This window comes from Apteryx rowi, unplaced genomic scaffold (assembly GCF_003343035.1).
Source record: "Apteryx rowi isolate R43461 unplaced genomic scaffold, aptRow1 scaffold_74, whole genome shotgun sequence".
Lineage (NCBI taxonomy): Eukaryota > Metazoa > Chordata > Aves > Apterygiformes > Apterygidae > Apteryx > Apteryx rowi.
In genome coordinates this window covers 50,684-73,037 of record NW_020451027.1, presented here as the reverse complement: position 1 = coordinate 73,037, position 22,354 = coordinate 50,684, and the positions used below count along the sequence as shown (strand labels likewise).

The following is a 22,354-nucleotide window of genomic DNA, read 5'->3' as shown; positions in this document are numbered from 1 at the left end:
GACGCGCTAGATAACATGGATGTTACAGCCTGCATTTGAACTCCGTTACTAGGATGCAGAGGCTGCCTACACTACACGTTCATCCTGATACAGCTGCACTGGTGGTGCACATAGTGGATATGAAGTGTGCTGATAAAAGCATATTCTGTTGACATAGATACACTATTTCCTTGAAAGGCGTAAAGTAGATGAGCAAAAACATTCTTTCGTCAGCATAATTCCTTACCAAAATGCAGATACTTGCAAGGGGTCTCCTGTCTGTTTGGCTTTGGCATTACAGAGTGGACCCACTAGCCTATCAGCTCATTCAATGAGCTGTTTATCTGAAGTTCTAGGTATTTTGTGTTAATGAAAGTGCGAACAGGAAAATGTGTTGACTTGAAGGACGACATTGATAAGGTATGCAAAGAAGATGTCAAAACAGGTATTACTTTGGTTACAATATGGCTTTTAACAGAAGAATCCCTTAACAATTTAAATGCATAACAATCCTCGTGTATCAGTGCAAAATAAGATAGCAAAGTGAAGCCTAGTTCCCTTTTATATTATACTATCCTATCCTATCCTATACTATACTATACCATACTATGCTATAAGTGTCATTTTTACTGATATCTGATGTAGATGGAAATCTTTGCCTTCTTCCACTGGAAAATTCTGATGCTGTCTGTGGCTGTTAAATACTTTGCTGCCACACCAGAGCATCATGATTATATTTTAATATAGACTATTCTGATCATTTCCAAAAATTCTGGAGACTACACTTTGCTTGCCAGTGGAGAATATGTATAATATAAATAGTATTTTGTAGACAAAAAGAAAATTCATAAGTGCTACATCTCCTAGACAAATGATAAAAATATGAAGTGAATTACAGCAAAATGAGATTTCATTAAGCTATACTGGACTATACTCCTCACCTTTGAATTTATTCCAACCTTATTGATAGTGGATTCATTATTTAAAATCCATCAGGACCATCATTCAGATAACTATTTAATCTTATGAAGAAAAACAGAAAAATAAGACTGTATCAGAGAGTTAAACAGTGCTAGTGATACATAGGTTAGCTGGGTCCTTCGTTCTCAAAGGCTTCCAAGATAGAAGAAATCCTTTAATCTTCTGTGTTGAGTCTCAAGGCTCTCTCTTTTAATGCTGTACTACGTTTTTACCTGCTTTTTCTTACTTTTCTGAATCTCCTTGGTAAATCTATTCTGTGTTTATTAGGTGGTAGAGATGTCCCTTCAACCTTAGTGACAGCAAAGGCTTTGGTAAAGTATTTTTATATATAAAGAAGACAATCTCCCAGGGTATGCAGGGGTTCATTACTAATGGTGAGAAAAAATTCTGAACCCTATGTTGGTTGAATGACAGGATGGATCAGTGAAAGAAAAYACAGGATGTTACAGAAAATGGGACAGTATTGTAGAATGGAGGTATATGTTGCCTGAATACAAGCCTTTATCTCTAGGAGTTGTTTTTTATTCAAGCATCTGAATTTAATGGCATTCAATGAGATTTATTTATTAGCCTCTGGCAAAGTATGGTTTTTTATTTATATTTATTCTTCTTCCACAGTAACAGGACTACTCATCTCCCACTACAGAATGGCAGCTAGCAGTGAAGAACTCTGCATGCATCACTGTATTTGACCAAGGAGAAGCTAATGCATCTTTTTTGTGTTCAACAAGCTATGCAATTTCTAGCCAGTGCCAGTGAGATTGAGAACTACAGCATCGTACACTATCCCAGTGATGATAACGCTCAGGTATCAATAACGGCAGGTTTTATGTCACCTTGGCAAAATCACAATTTGGAATATAGCTTTAACTGTGAATAATTGCATCATAATCTGTATTTTGGGCTTAATTCTGTACTGCCTCCATTTATATCTGTGCAGAGCAGGTATACAAATGCTAATGAATAAGAATAGTGCATTATATGTAACAGAAGAAATGATAAATGTAATCCCTAAATTACATTTAGGGATTTAGGGATAAATATAGACTATGTTCACACTGTTCAAGCTCTGCCTGTGTATGTACTTGAGTCCTGATTCATGGACCCCCCCAAACCCATTTAGCTTTGGACCCTTTTCCCAGTGCCTGTGGTGATCGTGCCTGGAAGCTCTACTTGGAGGAAAAGCCAGTGAAAGATGAGCCTTCCTCACTGACCCTGAGCTCCCTTCTTTGTGGTGTCTGGATCCCTAGATCTGCTGTTTGAACCAAGGTAAACCCTGCTAAAATCAAGCAAGTGGACCTCAGTTTTATCTCTGACTTACACTGACTTTGCACTGGAACAGATTGGTAGCAACTTCATGGTCAATTGCTGTAGAAGGGTGGTTTCAGAACCTCTTCTTAGCCGAGACAAAATATCTGACTGTGCCAACACTCCTACTCCACTTCTATTTTGATCGCCCAGTGGATTGGACACCTAATTCTGTTCTAAAACCTTGATAACTGCAGCCATGCAAGAACTGCCTGAGGTAGAGCTATTGCTTAACCTGTGTGGACATACATTCAGATAGCCTCAGGGATAGTTTTGGACACAACATAAAGTGGAGATACCCTCTTAGAGCCCCAAGAGCCCTTTAGGTCTAAGTATACTTATAAACCAAACTCAGAAAAATTTATTCCAATGGTCATATGTACAGGTAGACTTCAAAAGGGGTGGAGACACAATTTTTCTTTCTAAAAAACTGTAGCTAGTTTTGGTCTGATAGTACACTCGTCATATTCTGACATTAAGAAAGTTTTCTAACGTGTCCTACATCCAACCACTTTGGAAATATCATAATAAACTTCCTGTAGTGTAAGTAAGATATTTTCAATCAGCAACAACTATTTTGGCCGATGATGTCCAAATCCCACAGCCTGGAATTAGGCTGTCATTAATAGGCCTTCAATATAATGTAGACAATCCAAATAAACTGAGGCCTGGAAAAGTTCCTAATTCAAATCCCCTGGTTCAGATATGTTTGGATTCTATGTTTCAAGTTATTCCTTTTCTTTGATGCAAGTCCTAGGTCTGAGTTGTTCTCACTACAAGATCCAAGAGAGGCAGGTGATGGTCATTTGTATAATGTATTTTCTTCTTCTGATTCCAGCATACCCTGATCTCTCTCTCTCTCTCTGTGATTTAGAAGAGCAGAAGTTATCAGCTGTGCTGTCAGAAATTTTCCCTAATTTGTTGATTAGAGAATGTCATAGTGCAACCCAGTTCAATAGTTCCATCTCCATTTGAAATGAGAAAAGAGAAAAAAGGAATAAGAACAAATATGGAATCCAGCTGGGGCCAAAATTTGGCTTAGATCTGTTTCCAGACTTTGCTTTTACTACTAGTTCTAGACATATCTAACAATCAAATATACTTAGTAATTCAGAGTAGGAGACAAAGCTAATTATAGCAATAATACCTAGTAATGCAGAGCTTCAAAATGCTAATTTAAGGAACACCACACTGGTAGCTTGTGAAGGAGAACATGCTGCTCATGTTTTGATATAGCTTTAGACCAGGGTCCCTGCATCATTGTGCTTGAACTTAGTTGCAAAACATTCTAAATGCAAAGCTGAAAGTCTTCGGTTTAGTTAATAATAATTTCTAGTCTTAAAAAAGAAATTTCGTTATTTGGGTCCACAGAGTTGTCCCTCTTTCTTCTGCTGCACTAATGCAATTGAGTCCAACTCAGATATCAACCAGATCTGTCGATGTCTAAGCAGGCTCATCAAGAAAATGAACAAAGAAATGAGTCTGCTGGTCCACCACAATGAAAGCGTTTGTGGCAGGTCTAGGACTTCTGAATCAAAGCCTATTTCTCTACACCCTCTGCTTTAAAGTTGACATGAAATGAGACATTCCAGGCTCTATTAATTCTAAAATAAAGCAAGCTGTACAAATTAGGAAATGTTTGGTTCTTCAGTGAATTTTAATTTCCAAATTATTATAATCTAAGTTAAAGCCACATTTAACATGAGGCAATTATCAGTTCACATTTTGATGTTTTCCAAGAACTCATTCTTCCAACTCTGAAAAACACAATCTTTTTTTTTCTGTTTTGGTTTTGAGACTAGCAAGTTCCACTATGAGTTGGTTTCTGTATCCTATTCCTTTGAACATTATTTTAAATCTTTTCTGTCAGAGAAATCATCAAGTATCCTCATGAATTGTTTAATGTTGTATTCTTGCTTGTTATAATGCTAATTAAATGTCTAGTGAAAGCAACTGAAAGGCAATGTTGGGCAAATTCCACTTAGCCCCAAACTATTTGTCTTATCTTCAAACTGACTCTGAAATCCATGGCTTTAAAGTGCTGTAACAATAAAACTCATCAGTAGAAGGCTAAAACAAGATAATAAAATCTCTTATCACCAAGTAATGTAAAGAGGAAAATGATAGCAGGAATAAGTAATATAGCTAACTATGAATTGTACAAACTAGGATTCTTTGCTTAATTTAAAAAGTTTCAAAAACTAAAAAGGGTTCAGTACAGATTCATTCATTACAGGATGTTCATAAAAAAACATCAGATGGACATCATTGAATTAATATACATATAAAATTAAACTATTCTCTATGAAATTTTTTCTGATAGTTCCCATAAAACTTTTTTGTTTACAGATGATTGAAAAATCGCACTTGGTATGTGGGACTGAAATATTGTCTCATTATTTTCTATGAGGAAGCTCAACATCTCCATGCCTTTGGTGTGGTTTTAATTATAATGTTTTCCTATCAAGCTCTTCACTGTCCCCTGTTTTCTAAAATATTGGTTATTCTGAAATTTAAAATCCTGCATATGTAAATTTTAATCAGCCATAAGCATTTTTAAAAAATTAGTTTATATCTTCATGACAATTATCTAAAAGAATTTATCATCATTGAAAACAAAGGGAGGAAGATTGGACCCGTGGCTCTAGCTGGATGGAGCTTATTGGATCTGACTGCAGTCCCCAGTGCCATCACCGGTGTTCCTGTGTGATCCTGAACATAGGCCTAGGTCCCTTACTTAGGGAATTAGATGTATAAAGGTCTCTGCGGTCTGGGTGTCACAACCTGCGTTCCTCATTTCCTTATCTGCACACTGGTGATGGCGCTCGTCTTGCTTGCTTCACAAAGATGTAAAACTAAATCTCATCGAAGTTGTGAGGCAGTTAGAGGCCAGGTGATGGGGATGTTGTGTGTGTTCCTGAAACCGATGACTTAATTCTACTGTGAACTGGAGTACTGTCCTTTGAATCAAAGTCTCAGATGCTGGTGTGATGAAATCGTTTAAGTATCTAGAAGGAGGGTTGCACTGTGATTATCTGTGTTTTTATTCACAAAAATCTGGAAAGTAATATAACATATTCTCAATACAGTCTTTAATTTTGACTAAAGACTATTTGACTGTTTTATCTATTTGACAATTATATTCCCCTTTGTTCTTCACTGGCTCTCTTTAATTCTATGTGCAACAGTATTTTAATTATCCTGTTGATTTTCCAGCACAGACAGAAAATTTTCTTTCCTTAATTATATCAAAATCATCATAAAGATGGGAAAAATAAGGTATTTTGCACATACGTGAAAGAAAATGTCTTTTCTCCCTCCCTTACGAGGAGAATGAGATCAAGAAAGATTTTCTAAGGTTGACACAACACATATGTAAAGAATGCAGGAAAGAAAGAATGCAAGAAAGAAAGAAAAGAAAGAAAGAAAAGGTAAAGCACGGGCCTTTCAGTAAATTGCAGCTTTGAGATAATTAGTCTAATTCAGACGAGCTAAAACTACCAAGAAATCAGAGTGTATGCCATCTGTCACTGGCTATTTTCTGGGACTGACCTGCTTCTGATCAATTATAATAAAAAAAAAATCTCAGACCTTTTGTGCCTCCAAGTCATCTTTACAGCAATACATTTGTTTGTCCTTTCCGTCTATTTCACACTGTCCACTATTAAGAGTTTAAGATACAGGTGAGTTAAGAGCAATACTTTACAATGCATAGGGATCTTTTTTTTATCCTTTCCATTTGCTCACCTAGAGATAGTGGCTATTACAGGAGGTCTCTTTTTATATATGCATTGACTAAGAGAGTTTGAGTGGTGAACAAAAATGAAGTAGAGTAAATACAGTTATGTTTTTTATTAGTTGGAGTTAGCCGGCTGGAAAAATGGCTATCTCGCCTTAAACTGTTTTGCTATTTAGATGTATCAGCACAATGTTCTCAAAGATCTCTGTGGAATATAGTTTTTATTTAACAGAAAGATGCATCAGATTGCTGATTTCAGAGTGTGAGATGAAATGCTGATTAGCAATTAGTCTTCTGAGGTGCTGAGCAGCCTCAAAGTCCGCTGATAACAAAAGATAGGATCGGAGCCAAAAAAGGAAGCATTGAACATTTGAGCTGCCTACTGTGAGATCCTAATAACTTTGGAGGATAGGGAAACTTGGAGGATGGCAGAACTTTGGAGAGATTTTGCCTTAAATATAAATATCAGTGCCCTTGAGATACTGGACTACTAGCCAAGTACTAATACATCTGCAGGTAGCTAGGGTGATTTTATGGTTAGCAGAGGGCATTTAGGGATGTGGCTCAATCTATACACCCAGTGTCCTAGTATTTGGCACTGGTTGAAAATAACAGCAACCTCTGAAAGTCAGTCAAGGTTAATGTTGCAGTAAAGGTAGAGATTATATTTGATGAGGAACACAGCGATGGATGCAACCATCCATCTCAGTGTCTCTTTTCAACATACTTAAGTCTCCCTAGCACTACACTAGTGAAAAAAGAAAAAAAAAAGATTGTAAATTCATTGGCTTAGTCTTAGCTTGTATTACACAGGGGCATAGGAGACGGGGAATGTTTTTCATAGTAACTGCAAAAGCTTATACTGATGTAAATCCATTTGGCCTGATTCCATTCTCATATTGACCCAAATGAAAGTACACTGCAGTCAAGTAACTTACCTCAGGATAAAAGAAACGGAGTTAGATCATAGTCGGGTCCCTAGTTTGCTATTACTCTTCTTCTTTCTCCCATTTGATTTTGGATGCTTAAAAAGAGAGGAAACTGGCCTGCTTTCCCACTGTGTTGCATCTTATATAGCCAAATAAAGCTGTGCAAAGGTATTGTACATACTTCCAACAAATCACCAGTTTTCTACTTGGAAAATGTATTGCTGTGGGCATCTTAGGATTGACATTAATTAGCAAAAAGGTTACGATCTTTTTTTCTGACCCACAGCAGAAATTCTGTAGTGTAGCCCTTCAGTCTGGGACTGACGTCTCCCATACAGGAAGGAAATGATACAAGCTTTTCTTCCCTCAGTTTCGCTCAATGAAGCCCCACTAGTTTGTATCACATAGGGCCTGTTGCCTGTTCTGAGTTTTTCCCCTCTGAAGGAAGCTTAACAAGGTCTGTCTGCTTTTTCTCCTCGTACTATCTTGTGCAGCTAAAGGAAGCTGTAGGAATGCAATTTCAGCGAGCATAACTTCTAAAGTGGATTTTCATGTCAAAATTCAGTGTAGGAACCACTAATCCTTTCAACAAAAGGCACTGGGCAATGTGGAGACCACACTCAAATAGAACAGCAGATATTTTGTCACAAAATGTGAAAGACTTAGATCTGTCATTTGCCTCCAAGTCATCCTAATTTTGTCCAGACGAGAAAAATGACAGGTGCTGGTCTCAGCAAGGCTGAGAACTCTCTGAATAGGTGACTGTTACTGGAAAGCTTGGTGTGCATTCAACCAAGTCAGCATCCACCTCAAATGATTTTTCTCACTCCTTTAGTTTTATGAAAACTCAAAAACGGAGAGAAGAGAACTATCAAGAAAAGAGATTCCATGGAGGAACTTTTCCTTGGTATTTTGAATACAGCAAAGGCTAATTGTTGGGTTTGGTACAGAGATATAGGAGAATTCATTACATCCACAGCTGTAGAGAGAACCACCAAAGTAGAATAAATATTCCTATCTCTGCTGGTTGTTGTTGCCATCCAGAAAAAGGTACTGCAAGTCTGTGACTGTGACTGTGGATCTGAACACGATCTGGCAATAGTATCTGGAAGGGTTTAAACTGGCAAGGAGGAGCAGCAAATCCATGCTGTGGAAGACGAATTTCTGGGATTTTGCCAAAACAGAGGTTATGGGAGACTTGCACAGAAAAACAGTAACTGATATTTCAGCCCACAAATCTCCTAGTAGTTAGGTTAGGCCTCACTAAAGACAAACCTTCCCTTAGGCTGAAACAAGCAGTTTTATCCTCAAGGTCTTTTCCCATTACTTCTCACAAAGACTGCAGATCCATCCTGAGTGGTGCAGGGTTTGATCCTAAGCAGTACGGTGTTTTGCTTTCTTTGCTCTGTTGCTTATTTTACAGCAAGGGTAATATAAAATATTATTGGGTAATAAGAACATTACCTATGGCTATCTTGAGAGATCAGCTACATTATTCATGAGACTGTGCCTGAAGTAGGATCATACACAAAAAAATAAAATGGTGAAGTACTATTTAGGAAAACATAGTTATTCTTGTTTTATTCTTGCTGGAATAAGGAAAGAAGAAGAAACAAAACACCCTCAAGTCTGTGATTTCCATTTAAATCTACTTGTTTATGTTATCTTTTAAGGAGAATGAATATTTCTATTCAACAGGGTTGCCAGGTCAAATATTGTTGTTTACACATTTGATTGTAGCAGTTGGGCTCACCTCTTATCCATACATTGTCCTTTAAAGAAAGGAAGATATCTGTAGGCAGTCTTTTTTAACAACAAAAATCTCCTTGATCTGTCATTGAAGATGGAGCTGAGAAAAGCTTGGCTTTATTAAGCATTGTGAGAAAACCTTTACGTCCCTCACAAGATTTAGACAGTGCTTGTGGAATTCTTTTGTATGTCTCAAAATGTATTAAACTGGAAATAAAGGGAAAATTTGAATGCTAACTTTCAGATAACTTTTCCCCAGAAAAAGAATTAAATACGTGGTTCAAATGGTATGATGTCTGTGTTAGCAAAACTTCACTAACAGATGATACTGATATAATATACATCTTACATTTTCACCGGAAGACAGAAGTGTGTGTCACAGCTGCCTATTAACAGATAGTTTAAGCTGACTCCAGAAAACACTCAAGATTCTGACTTCTACTGATATCCTCTTTGCTGTCAGTTTTGCCTGCATTTTCATTGCTAGCAATAGCCATTTAAGTGAAGAAATGCAACTCCCAGCATGAAAGGATTGTTTTGCTAATCTCCCTTAAAGCTTCCCCCCAGGTATCATATCAATATGAGGTTGTTGGTAGGAGACAACTTAAATAAACTTAATATAAATCCTGGTTTTTGGAGCAGTGACTTGAAGTTGCACTGTATTGCACAGTCATATGGAAGGATATTTACTAGAACTGTTTTTTTTTTCTTCATTCTTTCATTCTGCCAATACCAATAGGAATAATACTTTCCTGTAGCTGCCCTGGCAAATATGCCTTTTATTACGGGAGATTCACACAGCTTTCAAATCCAGCTAGACTCATGCCATCCTGCTGTGGCATACATTAAAATTTAGCAAATGAATCTTACAGAACAACCTGCCATAGTACTTCTTCATTTTATTAACGGTTTCTTCAACCTTAAGTTGATTTTTTCTTCCTGCTTTCCCACGGTGGGTTCTTTTGGTAAACAGAAATTAGGAAACACAGAAAATATTTTCAGAGATAGTCCTATAAATGGTACAGTATATTTCATCTAAGATAATAGAGATGACCCACTGGCTAAGAAAATAAAACCATTCCCAGGGCCCAAGAACTAACTGGTAAGACAACCCACACAGCAAATCATTTTCTCTGTGTAAGCTTTTTTTTAAAAAAAGCACATTTTAGCTATCCCTACACATGTGCAATATGTCTCATTAAGCAGATGAAGGCATTGTCCCAAAGGCGGGTTAAGATGTGATTTCACCAAGAAAACCAAGGTTTACTAAGGTTCCCCTTATTAAGAGACCTTGCCAAAACCATGGGTCATTACAGCCAGCGTTGGGCCTGACAGATTCTTGCTGATTTACCCAGTCTTCATTTTGTTAGGTGTGAAAACTTTTGTTCGCACAAAGTATCACAGGCTTTAATTCATGTTCATCAAAAGTGTCCTTATTGAGAATAAAATAGACACAGTTCAGGAGAGTAACAGAGGCATCTTAATTAGAGCACAAATAATTCGAGCATGTGACTTCATTAAAATTCACTACTGAACTATGCTTTGTAAAATCTGTTGTAGCTTCTGAGATGCTTTAGCTTGATGAAGTATTCTGGCGTGGGGCTTTGGGTGTTCTGGAGCTTTGGACTTTGCAAAGACAGTCGAGGTAAGTGGGATAGGCCAGTGGTTTGGCACCGTAAAGCCACTTTGTGATCTAGGAAGTCCCATCAAGTGACCTTCAGACTGCCCCAGCAGAGAGTCAGAATAAGGGTAGTCTGCACTAGTCTGCCCTGGTTGGTATTACCTCCGTAGATCAGCCCTTCATGGCCCACAGGGTGCCTTTGAAAGTTGCCTTAGGGGAAGCAAGGGCCATCTGGAGAAGGAGAGAAGGCTGGAGGTGGTGTGCTCGGGGGACAGAGGCAGAGTGACTCCCCGAGGATTGGCAGGAGATATGCACCCTGAGCCTGCACAAGAGTGTGCCTGGGACAGATCGGTTCCTACACTAGCTCTGGGAATAGGGAGTCTAGCACTACCTTTGCCTCTGCTCCTCAGTGTGCCAAGCGTATACTGGGGGAGCTGAGGACGCCGCCTGCCTTCTCTGCTCTTCGGGTCTAGGCCTGCAAAATGAAATCCCACCAGAGCTGAGAAGGGCCAACGGCTGTGTTTGCTTTAACACTTTGATAAAGACCTTTCTATTTGAAACAAAGCTTTCCAGAGGGTGTAGTGAGTTAGCTGTGTTTATCTATTATACGTTATTTTCACTCCTGTGTTTCCATTGCTAAATTCATCTTAACTTGTGTTGTTGTGAGATTCCTACACTGAGATGATCCTGTTTACTCATGCACTTAATTCATCCCATGTCTCGCCAAAGCAGGCTGCGTACACTGTTGCTCATGACCATTTAGTGTCATGTTTGCTTTTGTGAGTGGTCTGGTATCACACTGTACAGGAAATTTTTCTTTCACTTCTTTATGATTTCTTTCAGAACATGGAGTCTGAGCTGAATGTATAGGGCTGAGATCATGTTAATTTTGCTTTTCTGCTCTGTTACCTCATGATGCTGTGGTTTGTATTACAACTTTGTCAAATCTTCATCCAGTCTGTTTAATTTCCTAGAGAATGTGCCTGGAAATAATCATCTTTTTTTCCCCTTTGATACCTGTGGTTGTCAGTGATTCACTGAGCCACTGTTCCTTCTCTGAACATGCAGTTTTAATAGAAATGCCAAAGGTAGTAAGTCTGCTTTAATGACTAAGTGCATTCAAAATCACAGAGTGGATTTAGGCATTAAAAAGTAGTTCAGAGCTTGCCCCAAAAAGCATTTGAAACCCCACCAGAAATGTCACTAATCTTCAAGAGCAAGACTGTGACTGTGGTGTCAGGCAGTAGGAACCCCTGTTACGCCCTAAGGGGCCTGGTTTGTATCTCTTTTCCAGAGGTATAACAATATCAGAGCATTCATCTGCTTATGGCTGCCCCTAGACAAGTGGGAGGGTAAGAGTAGGCAGGAAAAGACTGGAGCCTTTTTTCACCTCCTTCCCTCCTCAGTGACCTTTGTTTCTGGTTTGGATGGGTAATAATTTACTGTTCCTTTTGCTCAGGGATGGATATGCAGTCAAAATCTAACCCTCTATCAGAAATGATGCAACCTAGTTGTTTTTATAAGTCAGTGATTCATCGGCAGCACTTTTCCAGCTGAACTAATGGTGTCTATCTAACTGCTCCAACTGGAGCTCTTCTTTACGCTTTATTTATATCGGTTTCTCTCCAGCGCCAATGGGGGCAATCATTTGCAAGGGATTCTTCTGCTGTTGCAGACTGGAAAAGGCTGTGCAAAGCTCAAGGCTGTTAGAAAGGTGCAGGAACCGGCAGGGTGCACGTAGCCAAGCTCCCGGCTTGCTTAGCACCCTCCGGCAGCAGGGTGCTCTGTGTGAAACAGTCCTCCTTGCCTTATTGCCATAAAGAGGAGAGATCTGACCCATATGCACTAGAGTTGAAAATACCTCTGGAGTCACCTACGCCAGCCTCTGCAAACAGTGTAGGTTAACACGCTCCTCAGGGATGAGCATCTGCCTTGAAATCAGTGACCCTCTCTGCCATATTACCTCCCTGTTCTCTCATTTTGTACTATTTAATCTACATTTTTCCCTTCAGTAATTTTAAGCTATTACTATACTTCTACCTGCTTTCCCAGTGCTGCCAACAATCCTCCCACATCAGCCTCCACCTCCTCCTTTTTATTAATTCTTTGTAAGTACTCACAGCCTGTTATCATGTCATCTTTTCTCTAGACAGGGCAAGTTCAACAGTGGGTTTTTTTCTCCTAACCATTCTTAATACAGTAGTTACTGCCTTCTGAACTTTGAGCCTTTTTTTTTTTTGGGGGGGGGGGGGGGGGGGGCCCTTGTTTTTTTTTTTTTTGTGTTTTTTTTTTTTTTTTTTTTTTTTTTATTTTTTTTTTTTTTTTTTTTTTTTTTTTTTTTTTTTTTTTTGGGGGGGGGGTGGGCTGCCCTAGTTAAGTATTTCTTGTCGTTGTTATTGTTGTTTTTTAATCTCCCTTTTAATTGACCACTCTTTCCTAGCAAGGAATGCTCAGAGCAGTGCAGATGTAGCCTTACCAGTGAGGACTATGTAAAACAGTATTATTTTGATACATGTATCCATGTATAATACCTTTCTTCAAGTAGCCTCAAGGACAGTAATCAGTGAGATAGCAGAAAACACTGAATCTTCCAGAAGTCAAAAGAAAAATCACAGAGCACTGTGGAAATCCATGAAAAAAATGAAATATAAAAGAAAGATTAAGAAATTCAAAGAAAAATGAAGTATCGTCTTCATAATCCAAAGTTAGGTATCTACTTGTACATTTATTTTTAAGAGTTTAGAGGTTTCCTTTTTAGAAAGAAGGTTAAAAACTTTTTTTTAAACTAAGAACTTAGAAATAATATTTAAAATCCTTTTGGTTTTGAATTTTCCGCAAAACAACCAGGACCAGGCTGCTTTGCTGACTCGCAGCCCATCTAGAGTGAACTGGCAAGACAGGGCTTCACCCGCTGTTCTGCAGTGCGCCCGGCTTGTGCCGTTCTGCAGCGCAATGCACAGACTGCCAGGTCCTATTACTTGATTAATGCATCACATTCTATAACACAACATTTACTGAATACAGGTGAAATAACTTAGCATAAAGGCAAGCTCTGATTTGAAAGAATCAGCACTGATTTTGATTTGGAGTTAAGAGCATCTATTGATATTAATATTGTGAAAAGGGACATAGAGCCTATAATATTTTAAATTGCTTTTAAATTGAGGAGCTGGAGGGCTTGGCTTATGTATACATTACATGTGCATCTGCTTTCATTTTAATTTACAAATAATTTTGCATAACGTGCACTCAAGGTTATTTGAAACAAATGTATGATACCCCACCATATTTCTCTCCCAACACATTGTGAATAAATAAGGGGGGAGAAGAATATTCGTTTAAAAATATAAAACTTTAATTAAAGGCATCTCTATGTGAAAGGTCTTGCCTCAGAATTTTATTCAATGTTGCCACCTTCAGGCCAAAGTGTATATAAGCATTTAGGGAGACTTGATCAACACAGAATCTTATGATTTTGCATTTTTACAGTCTTTAAAACCACTCTAGTGCTTTTGCTTGGGGAGCAGCGTGTGGGGGAGGAACTTGTGAATCTGGGGGAATTCAATTCCTTGAGCTTAAGGAAAGAATAGCAGAGGGGATAAAAATACCACAGTCAATACATTTAACCTATATAAAGGGTGGTTTCCTTTAATGAATCATTTCAGAGAATTAGAATTATGCTTTTTGGTCTTCTGCAGTTTACTTTTTCTGTTGCGTTGTCTCTTGCAGAAGTTTTTCCAGACTTTCACCTTGCCCTCCCAGTCCTACCCTGGAAGGATAAAGATGATTTGTAAAGTGAATAGATTTGATCTGGTTGAAATTCGGATCAAATTTAAACCTGAGCTTATAGGAGAAACTCACTTCATTTTAATTATGAAGAAACAATGAATTCTGATGGAAAAGAAAGGAAACTCATGTTATATTAGTTAAACTGTGACCTCAAGCTATAGCAAAAATGCTAAAGCTATTTCATTGTACCAAATATTTGAGTCTCTTTTTAAGGGTTCTATAAGACTGATAAATAAAAACAGCCTTCTGTGCAGGCACTCACATTAACTAACATTCACTTTGCCCACATTGTTGTCTCTGCTGGTTGTCTTCCAGTGCTAAGTAGGGAGATTGGTCCATGGCAGTGAGTTATTGATTAGCTGATGGCGTGATCCCATTTCCTGTGCCTCCAAACCCAAATCCTTTTGAAGGAAGCATTATGCAGACACTGCCTCCCGCCCAGAGAAGAATGTCATGCTGTTCAGCAACAACAATGGCAAACACTCCCTTTGGACTGTGGGATAACGCTTCACTTCCCACTTAAACGGTTTTGCACCGTTGCACTAAAGAGCTGGCACATTACTCCCCACAGGTGGCTGCGTCTCAACGGCTGGATGAAGTGAGTCTCTATTTCATCCTTCAGCTGTAGTGAGTACTAAACATAACATAGGGCTCCTCTATTTCCACAGGTTATTAACCTTCCAAAACATTCACCTACAGGGCTAAACTTTGCAGTATTTCCACTCTGATTCTGAAAAACGTCTCTATTCAAAAAGCACACGTTAAGTGAAAGTGAATTAAGTCCCCTCACAACCAATGGTAAGCACATACCAGAGTTAACCAGGTGCTTAAAAAGCTTTCTGAACCTAGTCCTTCTCAAAAGTAATATTTTAATTTCTGCAAGGTTGAGCAAAACCTCCTCATCCATTTTTGAGTAATGAGAGAATGGCAATAAAATATATTCCTTCCCACTGCGAAAAAGCTCTGTTAACAGAGGCTTCGTTGGGGGATAACTCAACTGATTTCTCCTATAAGGTTCATGCCCGTACTCTGGCATAAAGAGTGCATGTGCCATGCATATAGGCCTTTGTTAAATACCAAAGTTATACAGTAGTTCAACTTATGCTATTTTGTATGTACATAATTTTAAAGCAGTAGTCATTAGTATGACTGTGATGTGCATAACTCCACAGCAGTGTAGCTGCTTGGGCAACTGCCTACCCAGTGATGTTGGTCTAAACAAAGGCTGGTGGGACACGAGGCTGGAGGTGGACATGCCATGGGACCTGGAGTGACGTGGTCTGGACTCTTCAGGGCTGCTGACCACCCTTTGGCTTTGAGCAGTTCACTGGAGAGGAATTCATCCACGAGGAACCTCCTCATCGYGAGAAGCCTGACGGACGATGACAAGGCAAAACGCATAGATCTAGGTATGAACAACAGGGATGGCCAGCAGCTATTGGAATTTATACAGTGTCAATGTGTTACCCCTCATTTCCTATCCAGTGCGAGGTCAGTGTTAAAGAAAAGGAGACTAATATATTCATCTTTCCTGAGTCCCGTAACCCATAATCTTACTGAGCTTCTCTCTGTACAAGTATATTAAAATATGGCACTTTACAAACAGTATTTTCATAGGATATACAAAACACAGCAGAAGTGCAGAAGAACTGAAAGCTGATGTCTCCTAATGAAGTGATAAGTCTGCAAAAGTTTATCAGCATCTTCGATGTGAAAAAACTAGCTTTATTCTGGAGAAATACATACGTGTTCCAACTGAGGACAGGACCATCTAAACAAATTGTTTAGCTTCTCTATTAGCTGAGCGTAATATCTGTTGAAGGGGGCAGATGGAAAGAGTTGTTCACAATAAATAGCTGGGCTGTTTGTTAAACTACAGGCACTTCAAGCACGAAGACTTCAAGAGTGTTAAGATCCCTCCCACAAGTCAACTTTGAGGGAGGAGTCTTAACAAGGAAAAGGGACTATGTATACATGTTACAGCATGATCAACAAGATGCTGTATATGCTCTGGCTGCAAATTGTTGCACAAAACTTGCACAGAAAGGTGATAGCTAAGTATTTAATACCTCATTGTCATTTCTGTTTTCATTTGTAAAATGTGGCTGGAGATGAGATATTCTCTGGATTCACAGAATGGAGAATTATAACCAAAAATGAAGGGTGGAAGAAATGGGAGGTTAGTGAGAAATACTTTCGACAGTGGAAGAATGAAATAAAAGTGAAATTAGACACTGAAAGTAGGAAAGTGCATTTGACAATAATTCAGCATTCAGTCACTGGAAAACGGAGCTTAGCAGTCCAAACATCAGATTTTGAAATATTTAATCTTCAGGATCTGTGGATTTGTATATAGGAAGAGATGTCTTGGCTGTTTTCTCAAATTAAATTGATTGAGTTCTGTGCATTATATTACATGGATTTATTCTGATTAGATCTAAAGCTGAATATCTTTCTGCCCAAGGGAGATTCAGAAACTCCAGAAATTTTTTTTTGTTTTTAATAGCATGGGTTTATCTCAGGGGCACTGCAATGCTGTTCTTACAGCCATGGTAGCTCAGAAAACAGTACGCCAATTGGCTGCTGCCTTCCCCTTGAAAAGCTAGTGCAGTTCAGCATAGCTACATGGAGGTATTTATAATACACTCATCACAATGGTATCTGAGCACTGTTATAAAGTGCTTGAGGCTGAATGCCTTATATAAATGTAAAATATTATTACTGCATACTCTACTTAATTGGGAATGCTGAATAGGGATAGCTGCTTTACTGGGTCTATCTCTGTGGAAACTGATGACAGTGTACGGTAACGACTGTTAGTTAATCAGGACAGTATTGGCATATGTTCTCCCTAAGAGGTCAGATTTTGTTTCTGCCACATAAAGTGGTGTTTAGCCAGGTGACAAATAGCTGTGAAATCCTGAACTGTTTTTTGAATGTGTAAGTTGCCAAGTAAAGAGTAAGAGGCACGTTTTGCTAGGTCCTTGGCTATTCAGCCCAGGTGGCTGAGCTCCAGCGGCGCTGGCTGGGTGTAGGACCCAGCGAGCAGGCAGCACACCAAATCACTTCACATTGTGCCGCTGCCGAGGCCTGCTGGCAGCTGGGCTGCTCACGCGAGGTTTCGGTAGCTTGTAGCAGCCAGGTGAGTATGGGCATTTCACCGTACAGATATGCACCCGATACCGTGTCAGACCTCCCAGTTATGGGCCTGAGGGGTGGAGGGGCACTTTCTGCCTAGTTTTCCCCAGTGCAAGACATCATACCTTTGGCTGTGTTTGGGAGTGTGTCTCTGTCTCCAACAAACCTGCATTTACTTCTTCCTTGCCAGAGCCTTGCAAACCTGTCAAGTGTGCATGGGCCTAAGCAGACCTTTCCATGTGAATTCAGTAAGTCTCCTTGGACTGTGGTGCGGTGAAGTACAAAGCAGGAGTTCTGCTAAATTACAATTGCAATTGGTGGAAGAATTAATTCTATTTTTAATGTTGAAAGGCACTGTGGCTTGATGGACTCAGCACATAGATGGAAGTGTTACTGCTTTCTTTTCTCAGAGAGCATTGAACAATTTGGTTAACTGTAATGTAATGGTATACAAATGCATGGCTTTTTCCATAAGAATTTTGATTTTCTAGCAGCTGACAAATCATATATTCACTTCACAGGAAAAAAACACAAAGTCTTTGATTTCTCTTCTGGAAAGATGATCACATTAGTAAATGTTGGAAATCATTTTATTTTGCATAACAGGGTATTAAAATGAAAAGCACACAGATGCTCATTAATGATTTACATCCTTACTATATAGCTGATCAAACACCCTGGATTTTTTTATTTTGCTGTGGGACCAAAGAGAATTTACCATTTCTCTTGTATGGAGAAACCCTAGAGATACTGACAAATCATTTGTGAATAAAAACTCTTACCAGCCCCCATGAAACCAGTAGGTGATCTCAGAAACTATTTGAGCATTCTTTTCAAAATTAGTATTTCTTTTGATACCAGAAGTATGGTTCTCCATATGAGAAATCCTTTTACATATCCTGTGCAATGGATCTGGTGATTGCTGGAAGCTGTGTCTCATTAGAGCTGTTTGAAATATACAGTGTAAAATTAAAATCATTCAAAGTGTGTTCTGTCTCTGAGTTCACAGAGCTTCCATGAAAGTTCAGTGTTTCTATGGTTTTCTTTCCAACTGTCAACAATTTCTGGGCTATAGAAAACTTTGGGTTTGGTTCTTATACTTAACTGAAAGTCACCATAAAAGCTGAGTGAACGCTATGATGTTCTATTGTTAAGTGCTAACCTGGTGTAGAAAATTGTTGTTTGTCTGTAGTCGGTGGTGCTGTGTACATACATTTGATATATTTCTTGAAACCTCAACTGCTGATGCCACATGCAGAATTAATCTCATTTAACTTAAACTCTCTGAAAAGTAAAGCATCTGTTTTAAACCGGTTGCCTAAGCTCTCCCTCATCGGTATCCAGTTCTGCATATAGTCTATTCTGCAATGTTGTAGGGCAAGGGGAGAGGAGTCCCTTCCTGGAGATGCTTTTCTCTCTGTCTCCAGAGGCTAATGCAAAGGGACTCTGGCTGACATGCTTAGCTGAGACATTACCCCTTTCCTTTCTGAAACTCATTCTCTGGGTTCCTTAAGTTAAACTTCCGTAACTCTTTGCAGATTTTCTACTGTTTCTCTTTAAGCAGGATAGTGTATTGCCTTTTGTTTTTCTTTACAGTTTGTTTTAAGAATAACTTATTTTTTAATATGGCTTCTCTTCCTTGTATTTTCTGTCTATTGCACATGTGAGTGAAGACGAGGCTGCGAAGGTCTGTCTCCATTGCTCTGTATCATAAGTACTGGGGCTTTAGCTGCCTCACTGCTGGATGATGTTACTTAGTGTGTTCAGTGAAGAAACCCTCCCTGGAGCTAATTGACTGCTTTTCCTGGGACCAAGAAAGGTCCTCCTACAGGAAGCTTTCAGCAGAGCTCTTGGGACAATGCATAAGAGTATTTCACATGCAAATATTCTACTCACAGTTGCAGTTGCAAAATCTAGAGGAGTACCTCCTGATTGAGAGATGTGAGAACAAAATGTAGAGCTATTACCTTAGCTGTTCCTAGGCTGTGAGAATGTCAATTATGAATAGTTTGGCACTGGATAATTAGACAACAAACTTGCTGTTAACTGCTAGTAGGAATCAATTCTTTGGATGGTCTTAATTTATTGTATTTCACAGAGTAGGTGAATCAGATTTGTGATTAGTTTTATTCTCTGTAAGCCCTTTGAAGTCATAGGATGAAATAAAATGGCAACTGAACCTAATTGTGGCCATGGATGAAGATGGTTTTTATCTCTGTCATGAAATGGAGTGTTATGAAAAGATTTCTTTCTATTATTAGTTTGGGAAAGAAGAGGCAAGCTGAAAAATACAACAGAAAATAAAGGGAAGGCTGCAGTCTGCAGTAGGTGTATATGAGGCCATTTCAACTCTTACCAATTTGCTAGAAAATATCTTTGCCCTTCTCATCACCACCTTTCATTCCCCTTACCCCCAGCTTCTGTTAAAGTGTTTGCTGAGGCTGTTGCCTAAAATCCCAGCAGCTAAGATGCTGTGTCTTTAGTATTGGATGAATTTCCAGGCAGATTCTTATAATTTGTGACCAGGATCTGGAAAGAACCGTGTATCATTATGCAAGCAGCATATGTAATAGCTAGGCTAAATGGTGAAACAAAAAGGAAAAGAAAGGAAATCACTCATAGACATTGACACAGTAGTTTCCTCTGAAGCAATTCTGTCCTATTGTGAAAATACATACTTGGACCCTTTTAAAACTTCTTATTATTTACTCAGTAGACTGTAATGGCTCTGAAGCTTACTGCAGTGTTTGTTCAGTAGACCAGTTCTGTATTTTCAGTCTTTCATGTAAATATGCATTTGAGCAATTCTAAGAGGGCATATTTTACTTGACAGACTACAATGGCTCCTCTGGAGCTTGTTCTGTATACTGCTTTTTGTAGTATGGTGCAGCTCCAATGCTACCACGGACACACTGAGCTCCGTGGTGCATGCCTTCACTGTGCTCCAAGGACTGTAACCCCTTGTAACCACCCAGGTGCTTGGATGGAAACTTAGATTGCGCCAAGCAGTACAGCACGATATTGTATAGTGCCAAGCATCTGTGTCTGTTGAAAGGAGGGCCTTCTGCAGGTGAGCGGATCAGTGGGAATTATGCCACTGCCCAAATTATGGTGGAGAAACCTATACACTAACATGGAAAACCCACAACTCCTTCCAATCTCCTGGTAGCCCGTGCATGCTTGCTTGAAAAATTCCAGCTTTCTGGTGTATCTGTGAATATCTCAATGGCATTATCTTAACCACACAGAATTTATTCTGTTTTTGAGATAATGCGTATACTGGACTTTGCCTTGCACTGATACTTGTCATCATCCTCTGTAGAGGATCTGCATGTTTCTAGCGATCCCAAAGAAGGGAAGCCATAGCAGCAAGCTGGAGTGTTGTGTGAATGCCCAAGATATTTGTGTTTACTTCTCAGACATAAATAACTCTTTCTCTCTCTTCTCTCTCTTTCTAGGCTGGGAAGGCACTTCTGTGAACAGCAGTTGCTCAAGACTACAAAGCTTTTCACCTGAGCATGGCTTTCCCATGGAATGGCAAAATCTCAGCTTGTGTCATTTATATCAGACTCTCTGGGACAGCATGAGGATCTGGTATCACCCATGAAAACACCTCTTCAGTTAAAAGCTGGACCAGAATCTCAGTTCAGGCATGTTAACTATATTATTGGAAATATTTATATTGCCATCTCTGTTCCTTCCCTTACTTTAATGATGCAAAATTGATTAAGTGTTGTATTTTTTTGGATTTCTGCCTTTTTTCGTAGTTCTTTCAATGCTGCTGGCATTGCTGCAGCATTAACACCAGTAAGAGGGGTGTTTCATATGCAAATTTTACTCCCTTAATTAAAATCAGGAGCACTTGAATACCCTGCTGAGCCCCAGAGCTGCAAATATGTAAACAAAGGTTACATGCTCAGAAAGGAAAATTGAGCCCTAAGTCATGTTTTTGTGGTAGACTTTTGTTAGTTCTTAGTCTGCTGTTAATGTGAAGCACGGTGCCAAATTAAACTCCTTAGTCCTTAGAATCGAGTGCATGCTCTTCCAGGAGTTCACTTTGTGGTTATTTTCTTTAGGTTTGGAGGGGTTTTTGCTTTAATTTTATATTTGCTCCTCTAACTTGGAACCTCTGCTTTCTGGTTGGTAGGAATAATGCAATTAAGACCAGGTGTTGCTTACATAGCATGATGGGACATGCACAAAAGTAATTAGTCGAAGAAAGAACCTATTGTGTGTTTTTCAGTGTTTTTTTAATTGTTTTCTAGTGTATGGTATTGGTCCTTGAGAATCCAGAGGATGCTGCATTTCTACTGCCTCCAGAAGTTGCTCAGGGTTTTCGCCCATGGACCTGAGAATGCAGAGCTGCGAGACATTTTCCCTTATGCTAAACACCTTTCCCAAAATGCTTGTTCCTGCACTGTGCTGGCAGTTTTTATCTCTCCCCTCCCACCCCAGCTATGCTGATACAACTGTTTGTGATAATGTGGATTATCAAATGATCTGGCTAAAAGAAAAAGAAAAGCCCCCAGCAAACCACCATAGTACTCCGTGATTTTTCTAAACCAGTTAATCGCAGTGATGTACTTCATAGCACAGTTCCACAAACAGTTTTGGCACGACTGAGGGATGTGGTGTGAGCAAGGGAATAAATGGCTGGGGTGGGATAAGGTGGGGAGTAAGAATTTCTTAGACTGGATTCACTAATGCGATGAGCATAGTGTGCAGCCTGGCCCTCCCTGTTACAGACAGTAGTGTTACATGGCAGTTTTCCCAAAGCTTTTGTAAGCGTAAAGCAGTGTTGCAGCATAGAACAGAAGATTTACTTTTCTTACAAACATATGGCTCATTGAACTGTCAAGTTCTCTTTTTGACCAGTCTGTTATCTCCCAGTCTTAATAAATAAGACCTTTTCCAGAACAGATAGGGGAATTAAAAGGACACGAGATACTTATAGTGCCATACCTCCTGCAGACCCCCGTCCTTCTCAGATATTTCTGTATGGACCAGCGTATATGGTGCAAAGTAGGTGTGATATTCTACCTTGCTGTTTTGTTGCACTTACTTTGCAAGGCATACGTGACAGTACAAGGTATTTGTCAGTGAAGAATAAAACTTGTTTTC

At 39.2% G+C, this 22,354-nt stretch overlaps 1 long non-coding RNA gene across 8 annotated transcripts; it reads left to right on the top strand.

Annotated features, from left to right (window-relative positions):
* The first annotated feature begins 199 nt into the window (after positions 1-199).
* Positions 200-20,878, top strand: LOC112976521. 8 transcript variants are annotated; one of them, XR_003257059.1, is made up of 8 exons: positions 200-399; positions 1,579-1,768; positions 2,103-2,229; positions 10,246-10,330; positions 14,764-14,893; positions 15,268-15,504; positions 17,424-17,481; positions 20,692-20,878. It is a non-coding gene; the product is annotated as an uncharacterized LOC112976521 (long non-coding RNA). The 8 variants fall into 8 exon arrangements; XR_003257064.1 differs by having other exon boundaries at positions 2,084-2,229; XR_003257063.1 differs by having other exon boundaries at positions 200-424.
* Positions 20,879-22,354: the final 1,476 nt, after the last annotated feature.